General features: G+C 40.4%; 1 non-coding gene and 2 pseudogenes across 1 annotated transcript; all 3 read right to left on the bottom strand.

Annotated features, from left to right (window-relative positions):
- Positions 1 to 2,594: 2,594 nt before the first annotated feature.
- On the bottom strand, positions 2,595 to 11,259 carry LOC149519476 (25S ribosomal RNA; annotated as a pseudogene).
- Positions 11,260 to 11,492: 233 nt separating this feature from the next.
- On the bottom strand, positions 11,493 to 11,648 carry LOC149519475 (5.8S ribosomal RNA). The gene has a single exon (XR_016341263.1). It is a non-coding gene; the product is annotated as a 5.8S ribosomal RNA (ribosomal RNA).
- A 303-nt stretch (positions 11,649 to 11,951) lies between these two features.
- LOC149519474 (18S ribosomal RNA) lies at positions 11,952 to 13,754 on the bottom strand (annotated as a pseudogene).
- Between the last annotated feature and the right edge of the window lie 560 nt (positions 13,755 to 14,314).

Below are 14,314 nucleotides of genomic sequence, written 5' to 3'. Positions count from 1 at the left end.
CTTCAGAGGCTCAGGCACAGTGTTCAGCTTTGGCAGAATTGAACTAGGCCCAAATGCGAGCATTGGTAAGCATTTATGTGAATTTATAGGCTATAAAAATGGCATTGGCATGGCAGAAATATGATGTGCCTAAACCCACCTATTACCCAATTGTGGTGTGCATTATGCATGGCTTAAGCCTAGGATACTCGCGTGTGGTGTGCAGCCTAGCATATATCAATGATGATTGATGGAACTACCTGCACAAAGGGTAAACATGTACCAACGGTGGTTGAAGCATATGCTGAGACCAAGGGCCAACATGTCTTGATGGTTGTCAAGGATGGGCTTACGTCAGAGTCTACAAGCTAGTCCAAGACCTAGGGTTCTCTCTGAGTCAAGGAACAATTCTAGTTCTAGTAGGATAGGGCCTGAATGGCAAGGGGACCAGGCCTTAAGGCCTACTTGGGGCCCAAGCTATGGGGAACTAGCCCAAAATAGTGGTATGAGCAGTGATCAAGACTTCAGAGGCTTAGGTATAGTGTTCAGGTTTGGCAGAATTGAGCCAGGCCTAGGTGCTAGCACTAGTGAGGCCTTATATGAATTTACAAGCCATAAAAATGGCATTGACATGGTAGAAATATGAAAATGTGCCTAAACCCACCTATTACCCAATCATGGTGTGCACGGTGCATGGCCTGAGCCCAAGATACCCATGCTTGGTGTATAACCTAGCATGTGCCAATGGTGGTTGAAACATGTGCTGAGACCAAGGGCCAACATGTTTCAATGGCATTCGAGGCATGTGCATGTTCCATGGTCGACAAATTGGTTTAGCCCATAAGGTTTTTCTAAGTCAAAGAGCTATTCCAGTTCAAGTGGGACACAGTTTGATAGCTTAGGGGACCATGCCTTGAGGCATACTGGAGGTCCAGGTTATGGGGAACTGGCTTAAAATAGTGGTATAGGTAATGATCGAAACTTCAGTGACTCAGGCACGATGTTTAGGTTTGGCAAAATTGAGCCAAACCTAGTTGTGGGCACTGGTGAGCATTATATGAATTTACCAGCCATAAAAATGGCATTAACAAAGTAGAAATATGAAGATGTGCCTGAACCTACCTATTACCTGATCATGGTGCGCATAGTGCATGGTTCGAGCCTAGGATGCCTATGCTTGATGCACATTCTAGCATGTGCCAATGGTGTTCAAGGGAGCTACCCACACAAAAAGCCAGCATGTGCCAATGGTGTTCAAGGGAGCTACCCACACAAAAGGCCAGCATGTGCCGATGGTGGTCAAATCATGTGTGAAGACCGTGGTTCAACATGTGGCAATGGTGGTCGAGGCATGTACATATGTTACCTGCAAGCTAGTCTAAGCTTAAGGGTCCTCTCTAAGTTAAGGAGTAGTATTAGTTCTAGTGGGAAATGGTTTGATTGCCAGGTGGACCAGGCCTTGAGGCCTAAGCCATAGGGAATTAGCCTAGAATACTGGTACGACCAGTGATCAAAACTCAAGAGGCTTAAGCATGACGTTCAAGTTCAGTAGAATTGGGCCAAGCCTAGGTGTAGGCCTTAGTGAGCACTTATGTGAATTTACAAAACATAAAAATGGCATTCACATTGTAAAAATATGAAGATTGGGCTACACCCACCTATTGCCTGATCATGGTGTGCATTATGCGTAGCCCAAGCCAACATACTCACGTCTGGTGCATGGCTTAGCATGTGTTGATGGTGTTTGAGGAAACTGCCCACACAAAAGGCTAGCATGTGCTGATGGTGGTTCAAGCATGTATAGAGACCGAAGGCTAACATGTCTTGATGGTGATTGAGGCATGTGCTTGTATCATAATTTGCAAGCTGGTCCAAGCCCATTGGTTCTCTCTAAGTCAAGGAGAAGTTCCTATTATATCAAAAAAGGGTCGATTGCTAGGGGGACTAGGCCTTGAGGCCTATTAGAGGCCCAGGTCATAAGGCACTAGCCTAAAATAGTGGTATGGGCAGTGATCAAGACTTCAGAGGCTTAGGCACAATGTTTAAGTTTAGTGGAATTAAGCTAAGCCCAGGTATGGGTGCTAGTGAGCACTTAGATGAATTGACAAGCCATAAAAATGGCATTGGCATGGAAGAAAAGTTAAGATGTGCCATAACCCTCCTACTTTCTAATCATGGTGTGCAAGGTGAGCAGCCTGAGCCTAGGATACCTATACATGGTGTGCAACTCAGCATGTGCCAATGGTGTTTGAGGGAACTACCCACATAAAGGACCAGCATGTGTCGATAGTGGTCAAAGTGTGTGCCAAGACCAAGGGCCAACATGACCCAAAGGTGGTCGAGGCATGTGCATGTGTCATAGTTCGCTAATTGGTCCAAGCCTAGGGGTACTCTCTAAGTCAAGGAGCATTCTAGTAAGACAAGGTCCAACTACCAAAGAGACAAGACCTTAAGGCCTATTGGAGGCCCAGGTCATGGGGAACTAGCCTAAAACAATGGTACAGGTAGTGATAAAGACACCAAAGTCTTAGGCACATTGTTTAGTTTTAATAAAATTAAGCCAGGGCCAGGTGCAAGTGCTAGTGAGTGCTTATATGAATTTAGAAGCCATAAAAATGGCATTGGCATAATAGATGTGCCTGAACCCACCTACTACCAGGTCATGGGGTGCATGGTGTGCAACCCAGCATGTGTTGATGGTGTTCAAGGTAACTACTCACACAAAGGGCTAGCATGTGCCCCTATGATGGGTCAAAATTGAGTGATGGGCACGTGTGTCACTTCTAGCTCAGATTTTCACTTAGAGTCATTTAGTCATAATCCAATGCATGGTAGCTTTGTGCCACTAGCTCTTCAACCAAGCACAATGACCAATTGTGTAAATCAACGGTTCCTCTCATACTAGGTTGAATTACTAGCACGATGTTGCCATTAGTAGGGTAAAATTAACTTGCCTCATGACAGTCTGAACCCAGTTCACATTCCCTAGTGGTGGGTGAACAATCCAACACTTGGTGAATTCTGCTTCACAATGATAGGAATAGCCAACATCAAAGGATCAAAAAGCAACATCACTATAAATGCTTGGCTACCACAAGCTAGTTGCCCTATGATAACCTTTTTAACACCTTTAGCTTCACATTCTGAAGGTCTAAAGGATCTATAATCCACGCTTTCATGGTTTATTTTTGTACTAGAAATCAAAATCAAATGAGCCTTTACCCATTTGTTCCATGTGAGATTTTTATTCTTGTTGAGCTCATTTTGGGACACCTATGTTATCTTTTAATAGATGTGCTACCCTAGCCAAAATCCCCACTTGACAATGTCTTATGCCCAAATTGATTGACCAAGGCCTGCCTTGGGTCCAAAAGAAGGGGTCATGCCTCACCTCCAATTCATGGAATAAGTAAAATAACATTAAAAGTAGTGGTATTTCAATTTCACTCAAGGCCTTCCATTTATCTTACACCGATTAAGTTATTTCCCAAAGTTAGACTATAGCCAAGATCAATAAGGTTTTCTTTCCCTGCTATTTCTTCCAAGCCTATTCCTTTGGCTATGGTTTTGATGGATAGTAGGTAGAGACTATGGGAATCTCATTAATCCATTCATGTGACACACTAATTAGATGATGAGGCATTTGGCTACATTAAAAGGGTCATAGTTACTCTTGTCATTTACCCGTGCTTATTTGAATTTCTTCACTTTGACATTTAGAACACTGGGTAGAAATCACATTACGTGAGCATATGCAGAAGCCATTGCATTAATTTGTTTTAATTAAATAGGTGGATTCCCTTTGTCTATACCAATTCTAATTTGATTGCTTTCACATAGGAAAAGCCCCTAAGGGAGTAATTCCCAATCCCTTTGACCAGCACATGGCAACCTGCTCTCACCATGAGAGTAGATTGAGCAATGTATCAATAGCTGATGGGTTTGAGATTGGGCCCCTCGTGCCCAACCCTTAGAGCTAGTCTTTTTCCCAAGGTTATGGATCCATTTTTTAACTTCCCTTGCCTATATTGTTCCATCGACTAGAAGCTATTCACCTTAGAGACCTGATGCAGTTATAAGTACGACTAGGCATGGATGGCTCTTGGTCCTCTAGATGTTTAAGGGCCACCAAGGGCACACTTGACACCATAAGACATGTGATGCTCTTTTGGTTGTTGGACCCTACCTCCAACTAAGCCATTTCCAAGGTAGGCAAGCCATTAAACAAAAAGGATAACTATTCCTAAGGCCCTTGTCGACTTCTCCAAACTCCTTAATGTTGTCGTTAGCTACTGCATCCTAATTAAGGAATTTTAGCCTAAATCGCTTTTGAAACTCATGCTAGATATGCTATCAGACGAGCTTTCCCTTTCTCTTAGGATCGACTAACCCGTGCCATTCACATGGAACCATTATTCTCTTTGGCCTTCAAAGTTCTTATTTGAATATTGGCTACTACCACCAAGATCTGCACCGATGGTCACTTCACCTAGGTTCACACCCTGGGTTTTGTGATGACTACTGTGTCCTCTTACTCATCGAGGCTTGGCCCTTGCCCCAATAGCTGGGTATAGGTCACATGCTTAAGTGCCATCCATTTTTTGGGTTAGTTGATTTGGTAGGTGACTTGTTTCACATTCCTTAGTGGATTTTGACTTCCATGACCACCATCCTGCTATCTTAATCAACCAACACCCCTTATGGGTTCTAGGTTAGAGCACAATTGTGCACCATAACTTGGCTTCTAGTTCATCTCATATCACCAATTTTGCTTACCAAAAATGGCCTACTTAGAGCTCTCAATTCTATGGCATAGCTAAATAAAGCAACCACACTGTCATGAGCCAACATTGTATAGGGCCACGATCGGGCATAGGATGTCATGAGCCACCCATGTATAAGGCCATGATTGAGTAAAGGTGCCAAGGTGGAGGGTAAATCTCATAGGCTAGGAAAAAGTGTCCCTATTTCAAACTTTGTAATGGTTCATGGTAGCATAGGTGTAAAATCTCTTAAGCTCTTTAGAGGGGTGAGCAGTCGACGTATTGGTAGGCTATATCACTAGCTAAGGTATGTGCTAGACCACCCATTTAAGGCTACTCCTCTAAACTCGATGATGGTGGGAAGACTCAATGCTTTTTTTGTACTTATTATACTATTCTTGATATTAATAAAACATTTTTTCTTATGAGAACACCAGGGGTTACCTTGGTGTGCTCCCATTATGTGCTGATATATTGTTGTGTATTCTTGAGATTAACTTGTGGCTTGTTGGTTACCTATTCATATATCAAACTATCCTTGACTGACTTATGTAGAAGTATCCATCCAAGTGCCACACAGTCTATTACTTCATTAAGTGAAAGCTTAGCCTGTGACATGTAGTATTAGAGCACATTTGAGAAGTGCTAGAGAATTGATAAAATGGCTGAGTGGTGGATTTAATGATCAACAAAGGATCGAGGAGCTTGAGGCCATGGTGGCTACCTTGAAAGCTCATATGGTAACTCATGATCCACTGAAGGGGATCAAGATATCCCAGTGGGAGTTTTCTAATACTCTACCTAGCTTGGGTAAGGAGACCAAAGATGCCTTGAGTGTCCTCTAGAGAGAGTTTGAGGAGCTTAGGGCCCAAGTGAGTATGCTACAAATGGCCATGGCCAGGTCAAGTTTTTGCTCGTGGAGAAAGGGAAAAAGGCCAAAGTGCCAAAGCCTCGATGTAATGAGGGGGCAAGAGATGTCAAAGAGCTTGAGAACTTCCTATTTGACATAGAACAATTCTTTTAGCTTTGCACACATAATCAAAGGAAGATAAAGTTGCAATGGCTTCAATATACCTTGCCATGGATGCCAAGCTATAGTGGTGTTCAAAATTTGTAGGTAATGAATGCCCTATTAAAACTTGGGCAAATTTTAAGCAAGAGTTGAAAAATGAGTTCTTCCCTGAGAATGTGGAGTATATGGCCTGAATGATGCTTTCAGAATTAGTGTGAACAAGAACAATGTGAGAGTTTTTAAGGAGCTTTTCTACCTTGGAGTTGGACATTAGAGACAAGTCTAAAAAATACAAGATGTTCTAATTCCTAGAGGGCCTCAAACCTTGGGCTAGGATGGAATTACAAAGATAAAAGGTGCAAGATGTGGCCACGACTATGGCTACCACCAAACGTCTTAATGACTATAACAATGCCCCCTCAAAATGAAAGAACCATCTATCAGGTGGCAATAACTCCAACTTTGGGAATGGTAGAAAAATGGTCAAAATAGATAGACCCTTCAATGAAGGATTAGATAAGATGCCTGCTAGTTGAGACAATACCCAACCCAAGGCAAACAATGTATCAAATTTCAATCTGAAGCAACTGCCACCTTGTTTCTTATGCAAGGGGTCACATTGGGTGGCCAAATGCCCACGTAGAAATGCCTTTAATGCTTTGAGAGCCTCATTTCAAGAGTCCTCCAAAGTAGTCAAAACTGTTGAAGAAGTTAAATGGAGCCATCATGGATGGGCTCAATATGGTTCCTTAATACCTTTTGTACCCAACTAAAAATGATAAAGAAAGAATCTGTGAGAGGTTCGATGTATGTGGACCTAGTACTCAATGGTAAAACCATAAACGCCATGGTAGATATAGGTGTAATTGATACCTTTATCACACTAGAGAAAGCAAAAAGGTGTGGTCCCTAGGTTAATAAACACTGTGGGCAAATGAAAGCAGTTAACTCGTTAGCTTTTGTGATTAGTGGAAGCTCTAAAAGTGTGATAAGCAAGTTAAGGCCATGGGATGGAAATGTAGACTTCATGATTTCCCTCATGGATGACTTTGATGTTATCCTAGGATTGGGCTTCATGATGTTGGCTCAGGCAATCCCAATCTCTACTGCTAGTTGTTTATTGTTCTTGGGGGAAAGCTTATGTGTTGTGTCAGCTACAATCCTTCATAAGAATAGGAAGAAAATGATTTCAACATTACAATTCAAGAAATGAGTAAAGAGAAGGAAGCCTTCTTATATTGCTATGCCAATTTACAAAGATGGGATTAATGAGAGTTTGTGGTTATGTATGGACTATAGTGCATTGAACAAAGTCACTATGAGTAACAAATATCCTATTCCTCTTATTGTAGATTTGTTTGATCAACTAAGCTAGGCCAAATGCTTCTTCAAATTAGACTTGAGATCTGGCTATCATCAAGTTAGAATTGCTAAAAGAGATGAGCCAAAAACCATTTATGTAATGTAGTATGGTGCATTTGAATTTCTTGTTATGCTTTTTGGATTAACTAATGCCCCTACCATATTTTGTACCTTGATGAATCAAGTGTTCCATGACTATCTTGATAAGTTTGTGGCCATCTATTTAGGTAACATACTAGTCTATAGTTCTACCTTGGAAGAGCACCAAGAGCACCCACATCTTATGTTTCAAATACTACAAGACCATTAATTTTATGTTAAATGATAAAAAAGTGCATTTGCTCAAACATGAATTCACTTCTTAGGCTATAATGTTAAACAAGGCCACATTCGAATGGACATGGAAAAAGTTAGGGTTATCAAAGATTAGGCAACACCAAAGAATGTTAGGTGAACTCCATTCATTTTTGGGGTTAGCTAACTATTATAGGAGATTTGTGGAAAGATACTATCATAGAATCATGGCTCTCATGGAGCTATTGAAAAAGAAGCATAAATGGTGTTGGACAAGTGAATGTCAAGAGGCTTTTGAGGGCTTGAAGAAAGCCATGATGAAGGACCTTATCTTAACTCTCCCTTACAATAGGAAGCCTTTTGAAGTTTAACCAAATGCATCTAATTTCGCTATTGGGGGAATGCTTTTACAAGAATGGCACCCTATAGCATTTGAAAGTCAAAAGTTAAGCAAAGCTAAAAAGTAATATATGGCTCAAAAGAAAGAACTTCTAATGATAATCCATTGTTTGAAACCATGGCGACATTATTTGTTAGGTTCACAAGTCGTAGTTAAGATAGACAATACGATAGTTAGTCATTTTCTCACCTAACTAAAGCTCATGGCTAAGCAAGCTAGATGGTAGAGTTTCTAGCTGAATTTGAATTTTGTTTTGAGCACACAACTAGAATAACCAATCAAGTGGTAGATGCACTGAATAGATAGGCAAAGCTAGCTACCCTTAGGAGAATTGCCTTGATGGTAGCTAGTAAAGTCACAATAGATATTCATAAGCTAATTGAAGATAATCTGAAGAAAGATCCACAAGGCAGTGCCATCCTGAGCTAGTAGAAGAAGGGAAGTCCAAGTACTTTTGGCAAGAAAATGGGGTTTTATTGACAAAAGGTCCTTGGTTGTTTGTGCCAAAAGTAGGAGGTCTAAGATAGATGCTAGGGAATGCCATGATACACCATAGGCAGGTCACCTTGGTTGGCAACGTACTTTAGCTTTACTAAAACAAAACTATTGTTGGCTTCACATATGGCAAGATGTGATGGACTATACAAAGACTTGCCATATTTGCCAACAGGACAAAATTGAAAAGAAGAAATCGACAGGCATACTTGAACCATTACTTATGCCCACAAAACTTTAGGTAAGTTTCTCCCTTGACTTCATATTGGGCCTTCCTAAGGTTGGTGATCTTGTGTCTATTCTAGTAGAGATTGACCATTTCTTTAAATATGATACATTGATAAAAGTATTACATTATGGAAGATATGGCTTGAATAATATTTAAACATGTAGTCAAGTATTAGGGCCTTTCTGAAAACATTGTTAGTGACAGGGATCCAAGATTCACTAGTCATTTTTTAGAGAATTTTTCAAGATCTTGGTATCTCAGCTCGACATCTTTTCAAGTTATCACTTGCAAGCTAATGGTCAAACTAAATGATTTAATGGGTTATTGGAGGAGTACTTAGGACACTTTGTTCAAGCTAATTAGAAGAATTAGCCTTTATTGTTGAATGTAGCTCAGCTTTGTTTTAATTCCAACAAATGTTCTTCCACAAAAAAAGTCCATTTGAAGTGTTCACTGAATAACTACGAAGACCACTACATACATCGCTTGAGCTATATCGAGCAAAGAATCCATGACCCTTCAACCTTAGCAAAAAATCAATACAAAACACAGAAATTATGCAAGTAGACTTAGAAAAGGCATTGAACCACATGAAGAAATGGGTAGATAAGGGTCTAAAGGCATAGCAATTCAAAGTTGGTGATCTTGTTCTTATCAGATTAGTGCCTGAAAAAACTAGGTTCCTAAAGAAGCAGGATCATAGGTTGGAGCATAAGTATTAGGGTCCAGTGAAGATCCTTTCCAAAGTTGGGAATGCCTCTTATAAATTGACCCACCAAAATGGATGAAGGTGCACCCAATGTTCCATGTGAACAACTTAAAGCCCTATCATGCAAACCCCATAGATACAAGTTGAGGTGAATCAACTAGAGTTGCCATTACCATGAAGCCACCATCAGAACATCGAGTTAAAGAGATTTTAGTTGACAAGGTATCTTGAGTATCTCGAAGAATAGTTCACGAATATTTAGTGGAGTGGGAGAGCTTAGGACTAGAAGAAACTAGTTGCGAGAGAGATCATGTCCTCCAAGCATTCAAGCAAAATATTGAAGAATTCTATGCCAACAAGTCAATGAGGTCATCGACAAAATAGGTAAGGGAGGATGTCATGAGCCAACCTTGTATTGGGCCACAATTGAGCATAGGATGTAATGAGCCACCCATATATAGGGCCATGACTAAGTAAAGGTGCCAAAAATGAGGGTAGATCTCATTAGCTTGGAAAAGTGTCCCCATTCAAACTTTGTAATGATTCTTAGTAGCATCAGTATAAGATCTATTAATCTCTTCCGAGGGGTTAAGCAATCAACATATTATTGGGCTACCTCACTGACTAAGGTACATGTTAGACCACCCACTAGGGCTACCTCTCTGGCCCCAATGATGGTGGGAAGACTCGATGCTCTTTTTATACTTGTTATACTTTCTTGATATTAATAAAACAATTTTTTCTTATGGGAACATCGAAAGTTGCCTTGGTGTGCTCCTAATATGGCCCAATATATCGTTATATATTCTTGAGATTAATTTGTGGCTTGTTGGTTGCCTATTTAGATATCAAACTATCATTGGCTACTTGTGGGGAAGCATCCATCCAAATGCCACATAGTCTATTACTTCATTAAGAGAAAGCTTAGCTAGTGACACAAGCCATCTTGCCTATTTATAGTTTGAAAATAGATCGAGGGCGTTGTCCATCGAATGCCTCTAATTATTGGCTTTACCCTATAGAACATGCCAAAGGCTCTAACTATCTTAAAGGAAACTTCAGAGGGAACCAGCTATAGATGATTCGATTAGTCTTTCACCCCTATACTTAAGTCATACAAATGATTTGCACATCATTATCATTGCAAGCCTCCACCAAAGTTTCATTTGGTTTGCCCTGTTTAGGCATAGTTCACAATCTTTTGGGTTCTAATAGGCAGCTCACACTCGAACCCTTCGTAAAAAAGTTCAAGGTCAGTTGGTGGTGCACCTGTGAGAGATCCTGCCGATCAACTTCCTTGCACCTTATGGGTGTTTTAGCTCATTGACTAGCACACATGTTAGACTTTTTGGTCTGCGTTTGAAAATGGGTCAGATGGTGAGACCACAAGCTAATGCCTAGAGCATGCCAGTGTTAAGGCACACCGAGATGATTTATGCTACATTCCATGATCATGGTGATAACATCTCTATAAGCATATCGAAAGCCTAGGCTTGGGCCACCTTCATGACCCATGTCGATCCATGCCTTGAGTTGATCAGCGAATCGGCTCTCACTATTCCACATCTGATCAAGGTGCATTGTCAACCCCCATCTACTTCTCTTTCGATAATTTTAAGCACTTTTTGACTCTTTTTTCAAAGTCTTTTTCATCTTTCCCTTATAGTACTTGTTTGCTATCGGTCTCTCACCCATATTTAGCCTTGGATAGAATTTACCCCTTGACTAGGGTTGCATTCCCAAATAACCCAACTCACAGACAATGCCTAGCGCTATGAAAGGGTCTAGGCACAATAGGGCTCTCACCCTCTTGGCACCCCTTTTTAGCGTACTTGGGCCCAGTCCACCATTGAAGACACTTTTTTATACTACAATTTAGACATTGAAGGTGTCCAATTCTCAAGCTGGGCTATTCTCAGTTTGCTCATCGCTACTAGAGGAATCTTGGTTAATTTCATTTCCTTCACTTATTGATATGCTTAAACTTAGTGGGTAATCTTGCCTAACCTAAGGTCATGATGTGAGCATCGACCTAGTGATACAATGGATCTAATAGGGTCTGGGTGGACAACAAGTACATGTCATCAAAGATGAGGCACATTAAGGGCTTTACCACTAATGGTCACAGTGCTATCATTGCCAGGGACTCACTTTTAGGCCAACCATGACTGACAAGATCACAAGAGGCCATCTTCCACCCCTTTCACCTAGAGCTCAATGGATAGGAGTTTAGAAAGGGTGACAATGCATGACATCCAGGCAAACGTGCCCTCGACCTAATGGCTTAGGGCATAACTTGCATTCAAAGACTCGATGGTTCATAGGATTTTGCAATTCACACCAAGTATTGCATTTCACTACATTCTTCTTTAATGTAAGAGTTGAGATATCTATTGTCGAGAGTCGTTTTTGGTTTTTTATGACAAAAAGAGTCACAATGCTGACTATGCACACATCACGAATAGGATGATGATGGCACATGCATTCTTTTTCATTCTGGTTCTTTGGTACAATTCACACTATGGCTTTGTTATTCAATCATAGGCAGTAATACCAATCATTTCACCCCTCCAAGAGGTAGAATGAAATGTCACACCCACCTGAGGCTAAAAAGGGCTTAGGGCATGAATGCACCCTCACCCTTTTGGTGTTTCATTAACATGTTCATGAGTCATTCGTTAAATGGGTTTCAATAATGATCCTTTGGACAATGATCCTTCTGTATGTTCACCTACTGAAACCTTGTTACGAGTTTTCCTTCCTCTAAATGATAAGGTTCAGTGGACTTCCCATGATATCACAAGTAGTGAATTGTCCATGTCACCATGATTCGAACACTTCATCAAACCATTAAATCGGTAGGAGCAATGGATGGTGTACAAAGGGTAGGGACGTGCTCAACATGAGTTGATAACTTACACTTACTAGGAATTCCTTGTTCAAAACCAACAACTACAATGATCTATCCCCATCACGATGAAATTTCAAAGATTACCTAGGCTTGTCAGCCAAGGCTATAGACTTTTTGAATACATCAATGTAGCGAGTGTGCGGCCAAGAACATCTAATGGCATCACAAACCTATTATTGCCTCAAATTTCCTCAGCCTAGGTGGCCATAGTCCCTCTGAGAAGCTAGCCATGAAGGATCACCTCCGTGTACCTAGTTAGCAGGTAAAGGTCTTAATCTTTAATGAAGTTAACTAGGCAAATTACTTCACCAACTAAGAATGGCCATGCACCACCACCCATAGAATAAAAAAAGAGCTCTCAATATGTCAATCCTTACTATGTCTAGACCTAGAAAGTTTCCCTTTCTTAAGTTAAATTAAGCCACACGCTGTACTCTTACTGATGCCTTTTTATCAATTCCTTTAAGTTTCAAACTTGCGACCATACTCCCCCGAAACCCAAAGACTTTGATTTCTCATAAGGTGCTGGTGGAGTTCTAAAAGTAATATCCATCGACCCTTAGTTGACATCATTTATGGTTGAGACTAGGATGGTATTTGATCATCTTTAAGCCTTAACTTTCATTATTGATTAATGAAAACATCCTTAGCAAATGCTTTTGCAATTGTTCATCTTTCATAAATCTAAAAATTTCACCTCTAACTATGAATTTTGGAAGCCCTTAATTGTCTCTGTTAATCATTACTCCTATCTCAAAGGCTAACACACTAAGACTGAAAGCCTATGATGTTATCCCATACTAATGTATACAAGCACAAGCCTACTTTGAGCACTCTAATTTCTTCAAAGTAACAATGTTAGAGGAATGATTTGGCCAATTAAGGCTAGGAATGCCTCACCAATAGTAGGGAAGAGTAGCTTGGTGCTCACTATGAGGTGGAACGCATGACCCAATCCTAGTTTCAACTATAAGCTTTTTAACTACAAAAACTTAAATATATGCTATTGGAGCTGGAATTGTCGTAATTGCTAGCTCTAGACTTACCTTCGAATGGATCCCCTTAAGGGATTTAGATTGTACTTATTTCAATTACTAGACTTATAAAGCTTGGTATTGTTGTTTATTTTCACTACCTCCCTATGTTAGGATTGGGTAATCTATGCACCTCTACCTTCCTTGGAAGTGGTAGACGTTTCTCAAGCTCTCTCTTTAGAATCAAACCCTAATTCTTCATCACCCATCACCACTATAGTAGGCCATTGTCCTACTATCAAAAGTTGATAGGGCAATATTTTGAATGATGCATCTTCGGCATATAGGTTGTGTGATCTATCAAGTTATCATGAATTATCAAAGTAATAGGCAAAGCCTGTGTAGACAATTTATCTAATGAATGCATCCTTTCCAAAAGTTGGGGTTTGTTGCACATATTTGCTCTAGAATTACTACAGTTATCCTATTAGTAGATACCATCAAATAACCTATAATTGATTTAATAAGCCATTCATAGTTTCACTATCTAAATTAGTTCAAACTTACATAAATATTGCTTAATCTTCGAGACAAGCATATGACTACTTGGCAGGATCAACCAAGTAAGCATTCCTTTAGGATATTGGCACTACATGGGCCTCAATGCACTGACTGAGAGACAGAGATAGCCAACACAAAGCATAAGCATCATGTGTGTCAAGCTCATAAAATGCATAGCAATAGATGTGCAAGGGTCGAAAGCCTGTACCCATAAAACATTCCACATCTAATAGCACAATCGAACACTAGTGCACCAATGTGGCTATAGAGTTTTGGGTGGCACACTTAGGACACAACATGTGATTGAGGTTTGAACCAAAGCCCTTAAAGATACAAGAAGAATGATGGATTGCAAGACATCCAGTTACATCAATTTAGGTATGTAGCATAGGATCTCGATTGCACCCCTAAGGTACAATGACCACATAGGAGGAGATTGAAAAGGATGATGGGTTGACAATTTGATGCATCGAGTATAGAGCCTGCCAACATGCATAATCATAACATCACTTATATGCTTATTGCATACAAGTGGTAGCATCCATGCACACTAGTCCACAACCCACCCAATCAATTACTCGATGAGCGAGAAGAGGAAATGATGTAGGAGGCCATGCCACAACCA

Source organism: Durio zibethinus, chromosome 3 (assembly GCF_047325235.1).
Source record: "Durio zibethinus cultivar Kanyao isolate XHJ-2024 chromosome 3, ASM4732523v1, whole genome shotgun sequence".
NCBI classification, from domain to species: domain Eukaryota; kingdom Viridiplantae; phylum Streptophyta; class Magnoliopsida; order Malvales; family Malvaceae; genus Durio; species Durio zibethinus.
The sequence above is the reverse complement of the archived record's forward strand: the minus strand, read 5'-3'. Positions and strand labels throughout refer to the sequence as shown.